This window comes from Mesoplodon bidens (assembly GCF_964165515.1).
Source record: "Mesoplodon bidens genome assembly, chromosome: 4".
NCBI lineage: Eukaryota > Metazoa > Chordata > Mammalia > Artiodactyla > Ziphiidae > Mesoplodon > Mesoplodon bidens.
The window spans coordinates 90,685,827-90,692,916 of record NC_138160.1 but is presented as its reverse complement, the minus strand read 5'-3'; positions in this window follow the sequence as shown (position 1 = coordinate 90,692,916).

Here is a 7,090-nt window from a genome sequence, read left to right as displayed (position 1 = left end):
CTCCTGGCTTTCAGGCCACCACCTTGATCACTCTTGCACTAATTCACATGAAGACAGGGTGTTCTCTATCAAACACAATCTTAGAAGTGGCCAAAGTAGGCTCAATAAATTGGAATTTCTATAAGAAAAAAGCAGTAAAATATTTTTCATTTGCAACATTGATGTATCCAAAGAGGAGGATGTTTACCAATAAAGTTAAATGAAAAAGCAAAATGAGGAGATGAAAAGATTTCTGATTGGTTGACCTGGGATATTGCTTTCCATTCACACCAGCTCAGGATACTTCTATCCTCAGTTCCTTGATTTCACACCATGGAGCTTCTTGGACACTCCCATGGAGCACCTAGATATTCTGCACAGTGAACAGCCCTTCTGCACTTTGCACACCACTCATGCTTCCCTACCACCTTCCCAGCTTCCTGCAGGATGGTATTCAGTGGTCTGTGGCTAATGACCTCCACCAAGTGACCTCTCCCCAAGGCAAGCACAGCTCATAGACCACAAACTCTCTTTGGCCCTCATCACTCCGGGAGTACCCTGGCCAGGGTTTCACTCTGCAGAGGGGAGGGGACCTTGTGTTTGGTCAGGTGGACCAAGTGCATGCAAAGTCTGCAAAGAAAGTAAGAAGCACCTATAAGTTGGCCACTGATCTCCCAGCTTCCAAACGAATTATTTTTCTGATTAATTCATTCAACAGAGTTCTAGGCATTGGTGATAACATCCTTGAGCCAATCAAACAAATTTAATTCTCTCATTATGAAAAGGAGAGTTAGATAATAAATGAATAAACAAAACAACTACAAAAGTCCAATCACCTTCTTGTGCCCTGGTTTCAAAGAGAAACAATGAAAATAAAGTTTGTGAAAATTAAAACCAGACCCTGGGCCACACCACTACTACAACCCCTGCCACCAGATGCAGACATACCTTCTCCCCAAGAGACACTGAAGCTACACCTGAGAAAGCAGTCAAAATTGCAGATGCATTTGGGGGCTGAAAGTTAATACAGAATTTAGGGCTGCAAGAGCCTCTGACCTGTAGATAGAACTCAGTCCTCTTGGGCACATAGGAGCCCATGTAATTTCCAGAGATTCCTACAAGAAATGCATGTACTATCAGTAACATATTCCAGGTGTGATGACCTTCAATGAAAAGGTGCTTGTCTTCGTGTCTAAACCAAACTCGTTTTGTCTTGCACTATTCTCAAGAGGAATTGAGACCAGCGGTTCACCTTCTATAAGAAAATAAACTTTCCAGGTCACCTGAGGACCAGACACTGGGGAGGAGGTGCACCAGCCACGAGGGACAGGCAGAGACCTGACGACATTGGAACAGCCCTGGGGCTGAGTGGATGTACTTCCTCCACTGAAGTCTTGAACCCCTCAATGTCATCCAGGAGGATTGGAATCAACTTCTTCCAAACATCCATTAATATTGGTGAGAAACAAACTCGGGGAGATTTGGGCTGTACCTGGACTCCACAACCAGCAAGTGAGTGAGGCATCACTTCATCCAGTTCTTCTGACTTTAAACCCTTCTGCTTTTTCAAATGTCAGGTGCCTGCCACAGGAATAGAAATTGAGATGGAGATAGGATTGCAAGAGGGGGAAGCAAGCCGTGTGGCTAACAGGGTCTTGGTGCTCTGGCCAGGTGACAGGCCTGTGCTCTGAGGTGGGAGAGCCGAGTTCAGGACATTGGTCCACTGGAGACCTCCCAGCTCCATGTAATATTAAACGGCAAAAGCTCTCCCAGAGATCTCCATCTCAATGCTAAGACCCACCTCCCCTCAACAACCAGCAAGTTACAGTGCTGGACACCCTATGCCAAACAACTAGCAAGACAGGAACACAACTCCACCAATTAGCAGAGAGGCTGCCTAAAATCATAATAAGGTCACAGATACCCCAAAACACACAACCGGATGCGGTCCTGCCCACCAGAAAGACAAGATCCAGCCTCATCCTCCAGAACACAGGCACCAGTCCCCTCCACCAAGAAGCCTACACAACCTACTGAACCAACATTAGCCACTGGGGGCAGACAACAAAAACAATGGGAACTACGAACCTACAGCCTGCGAAAAGGAGACCCCAAACACAGTAAGTTAAGCAAAATGAGAAGACAGAGAAACACACAGCTGATGAAGGAGCAAGGTAAAAACCCACCAGCCCAAAATATGAAGAAGGAATAGGCAGTCTGCCTGAAAAAGAATTCAGAGTAATGATAGTAAAGATGATCCAAAATCTTGGAACTAGAATGGAGAAAATACAGGAAATGTTTAACAAGGACCTAGAAGAACTAAAGAGCAAACAAGCCGTGATGAACAGCACAATAAATGAAATTAAAAATTCTCTAGAAGGAATCAACGGCAGAATAACTGAGGCAAAGAACGGATAAGTGACCTGGAAGATAAAACAGTGGAAATAATTACTGCAGAGCAGAATAAAGAAAAAAGAATAAAAAGAATTGAGGACAATCTCAGAGACTTCTGGGACAACATTAAATGTACCAACATTCAAATTATAGGGGTCCCAGAAGGAGAAGAGAAAAAGAAAGGGACTGAGAAAATATTTGAAGAGATTATAGATGAAAAATTCCCTAATATGGGAAAGGAAATAGTTAATCAAGTCCAGGAAGCACAGAGAGTCCCATACAGGAAAAAATCCAAGGAGAAACATGCCAAGAAAGATACTAATCAAACTGTCAAAAATTAAATGCAAAGAAAAAAGTTTAAAAGCAGCAAGGGAAAAATAACATACAAGGGAATCCCGGTAGGGTTAACAGCTGATCTATCAGCAGAAACTCTGCAAGCCAGAAGGGAATGACAGGACATATTTAAAGTGATGAAAGGGAAGAACCTACAAACAAGATTACCCTAACAGCAAGGATCTCATTCAGATTTGACAGAGAAATTAAAACCTTTACAGACAAGTAAAAGCTAAGAGAATTCAGCACCACCAAACCAGCTTTACAACAAATGCTAAAGGAACTTCTCTAGGCAGGAAACACAAGAGAAGGAAAACCCCTACAATAACAAACCCAAAACAATTAAGAAAATGGTAATAGGAACATACATATTGATAATTACCTGAAATGTAAATGGATTAAATGCTCCAACCAAAAGACATAGACTGGCTGAATGGATATGAAAACAAGACCCGTATATATGCTGTCTACAAGAGAGCCACTTCACATCTAGGGACACATACAGACTGAAAGTGAGGGGATGGAAAAAGATATTCCATGCAAATAGAAATCAAAAGAAAGCTGGAGTAACAATTCTCATATCAGACAAAATGGACTTTAAAATAAAGATTATTCGAAGAGACAAAGAAGGACACTACATAATGATCAAGGGATCGATCCAAGAATAAGATATAACAACTGTAAATATTTATGCACCCAACATAGGAGCATCGCAATACATAAGGCAAATGCTAACAGCCATAAAAGGGGAAATCAACAGTGACACAATCATAGTGGGGGACTTTAACACCCCACTTTCACCAATGGACAGATCATCCAAAATGAAATAAGGAAACACAAGCTTTAAATGACACATAAACAATATGGACTTAATTGATATTTATAGGACATTCCATCCAAAAACAACAGAATACTCTTTCTTCTCAAGTGCTCATGGAGTATTCTCCAGGATAGATCATATCTTGGGTCACAAATCAAGACTTGGTAAATTTAAGAAAATTGAAATCATATCAAGTATCTTTTCTGACCACAACGCTATGAGACTAGATATCAATTACAGGAAAAAAACTGTAAAAAATACAAATACATGGAGGCTAAACAATATGCTACTGAATAACCAAGAGATCACTGAAGAAATCAACGAGGAAATCAAAAAATACCTAGAAACAAATGACAATGAAAACACGATGACCCAAAACCTATGGGATGAAGCAAAAGCAGTTCTAAGAAGGAAGTGTATATAAATACAATCCTACCTCAAGAAACAAGAAGCATCTCAAATAAAAAACCTAACCTTACACCTAAAACAATTAGAGAACGAAGAACAAAATAACCCCAAAGTTAGCAGAAGGAAAGAAATCATAAAGATCAGATCAGAAATAAAAAAGAAATGAAAGAAACAATAGCAAACATCAATAAAACTAAAACCTGGTTCTTTGAGAAGATAAACAAAATTGATAAACCATTAGCCAGACTCATCAAGAAAAAAAGGGAGAAGATTCAAATCAATAGAATTAGAAATGAAAAAGGAGAAGTAACAGATGACACTGCAGAAATACAAACGATCATGAGAGATTACTATAAGCAATTACATGCTAAGAAAATGGACAACCAGGAAGAAGTGGACACATTCTTAGAAAAGCACAACCTTGTGACACTGAACCAGAAAGAAATAGGAAATATAAACAGATCAATCACAAGCACTGAAATTGAGACTGTGATTAAAAATCTTCCCACAAACAAAAGCCCAGGACCAGATGGCTTCACAGACAAATTCTATCAAACGTTTAGAGAAGAGCTAACACTTTTCCTTCTCAAACTCTTCCAAAATATAGCAGAGGGAGGAACACTCCCCAACTCATTCTACGAGGCCACCATCACCCTGATACCAAAACCAAAGATGTCACAAAGAAAGAAAACTACAGGCCAATATCACTGATGAACATAGATGCAAAAATCCTCAACATAATACTAGCAAACAGAATCCAACAGCACATTAAAAGGATCATACACCATGATCAAGTGGGGTTTATCCAGGAATGCAAGGATTCTTCAATATACGCAAATCAAGTGATACACCACATTAACAAAAGGAAGGATAAAAACCATATGATCATCTCAATAGATGCAGAAAAAGCTTTTGACAAAATTCAACATCCATTTATTATAAAAAACCTCCAGAAAGTAAGCATAGAGGGAACTTACCTCAACATAATAAAGGCCATATATGATAAACCCACAGCCAACATTGTTCTCAATGGTGAAAAACTGAAACCATTTCCACTAAGATCAGGAACAAGACAAGGTTGCCCACTCTCACCACTCTTATTCAACATTGTTTTGGAAGTTTCAGCCACAGCAATCAGAGAAGAAAAAGAAATAAAAGGAATTCAAATCGGAAAGTAGAAATAAAGCTGTCACTGTTTGCAGATGACATGATACTATACATAGAGAATCCTAAAGATGCCACCAGAAAATGACTAGAGCTAATCAATGAATTTGGTAAGTAGCAGGATACAAAATTAATGCACAGAAATCTCTTTCATTCCGATACACCAATGATGAAAAATCTGAAACAGAAATTAAGGAAACACTCCCATTTACCACTGCAACAAAAAGAATAAAATACCTAGGAATAAACCTACCTAAGGAGAGAAAAGACCTATATGCAGAAAACTATAAGACACTGATGAAAGAAATTAAAGATGATACAAACTGATGGAGAGATATACCATGTTCTTGGATTGGAAGAATCAACATTGTGAAAATGACTCTACTACCCAAAGCAATCTACAGATTCAATGCAATCCCTATCAAACTACCAATGGCAGTTTTCACAGAACTAGAACAAAAAATTTCACAATTTGTATGGAAACACAAAATAACCCAAATAGCCAAAGCATTCTTGAGAAAGAAAAATGGAGCTGGAGGAATCAGGCTCCCTGACTTCAGACTATACTACAAAGCTACAGTCATCAAGACAGTATGGTACTGGCACAAAAACAGAAATATAGATCAATGGAACAGGACAGAAAGCCCATATAAACCCATGCACATATCACCTTATTTTTGACAAAGGAGGCAAGAATATACAATGGAGAAAAGACAGCCTCTTCAATAAGTGGTGCTGGGAAAACTGGACAGCTACATGTAAAAGAATGAAATTAGAACACTCCCTAACACCATACACAAAAATAAACTCAAAATGGATTAAAGACCTAAATGTAAGGCCAGACACTGTCAAACTCTTAGAGGAAAACATAGGAAGAACACTCTTTGACATAATCACAGCAAGATCTTTTTTGATCCACCTCCTAGAGAAATGGAAATTAAAAACAAAAATAAACAAATGGGACCTAATGAAACTTAAAAGCTTTTGCACAGCAAAGGAAACCATAAACAAGATGAAAAGACAACTCTCAGAATGAGAGAAAATATTTGCAAATGAAGCAACTGACAAAGGACTAATCTCCAAAATTTACAAGCAGCTCATGCAGCTCAATATCAGAAAAACAAACAACCCAATGTAAGAATGGGCAGAAGCCCTAAATAGACATTTCTCCAAAGAAGACAGGCAGCCAACAAACACATGAAAGAATGCTCAACATCACTAATAATTAAAGAAATGCAAATCAAAACTACAATGAGGTATTCCCTCACACCAGTCAGAATGGCCATCATCAAAAACTCTACAAACAATAAATGCTGGAGAGGATGTGGAGAAAAGGGAACCCACTTGCACTGTCGATGGGAATGTAAAGTGATACAGCCATTGTGGAGAACAGTATGGAGGTTCCTTAAAAAACTAAAAATAGAACTACCAAATGACCCAGCAATCCCACTCCTGGGCATATACCCTGAGAAAACCATAATTCAAAAAGAGTCATGTACCACAATGTTCATTGCAGCTCTATTTACAATAGCCAGGACATGAAAGCAACCTAAATGTCCATCGATAGATGAATGGATAAAGAAGGTGTGACACATATATACAATGGAATATTACTCAGCCATAAAGAGAAACAAAATTGAGTTATTTGTAGTGAGTTGGATGGACCTAGAGTCTGTCATACAGAGTGAAGTAAGTCAGGAAGAGAAAACCAAATACCGTGTGCTAACACATAGATATGAAATCTAAAAGAAAAAAAAGTGGTTCTGAAGAACCTAGGGGCAGGACAGGAATAATGATGCAGATGTAGAGAATGGACTTGAGGACACGGGGAGGGGAAGAGTAAGCTGGGATGAAGTGAGAGAGTGGCACAGACATATATACACTACCAAATGTAAAATAGATCGCTAGTGGGAAGCAGCTGCATAGCAAGGGGAGATCAGCTCGGTGCTTTGTGACCACCTAGAGGGGTGGGATAGGGAGGGTGGGAGGGAG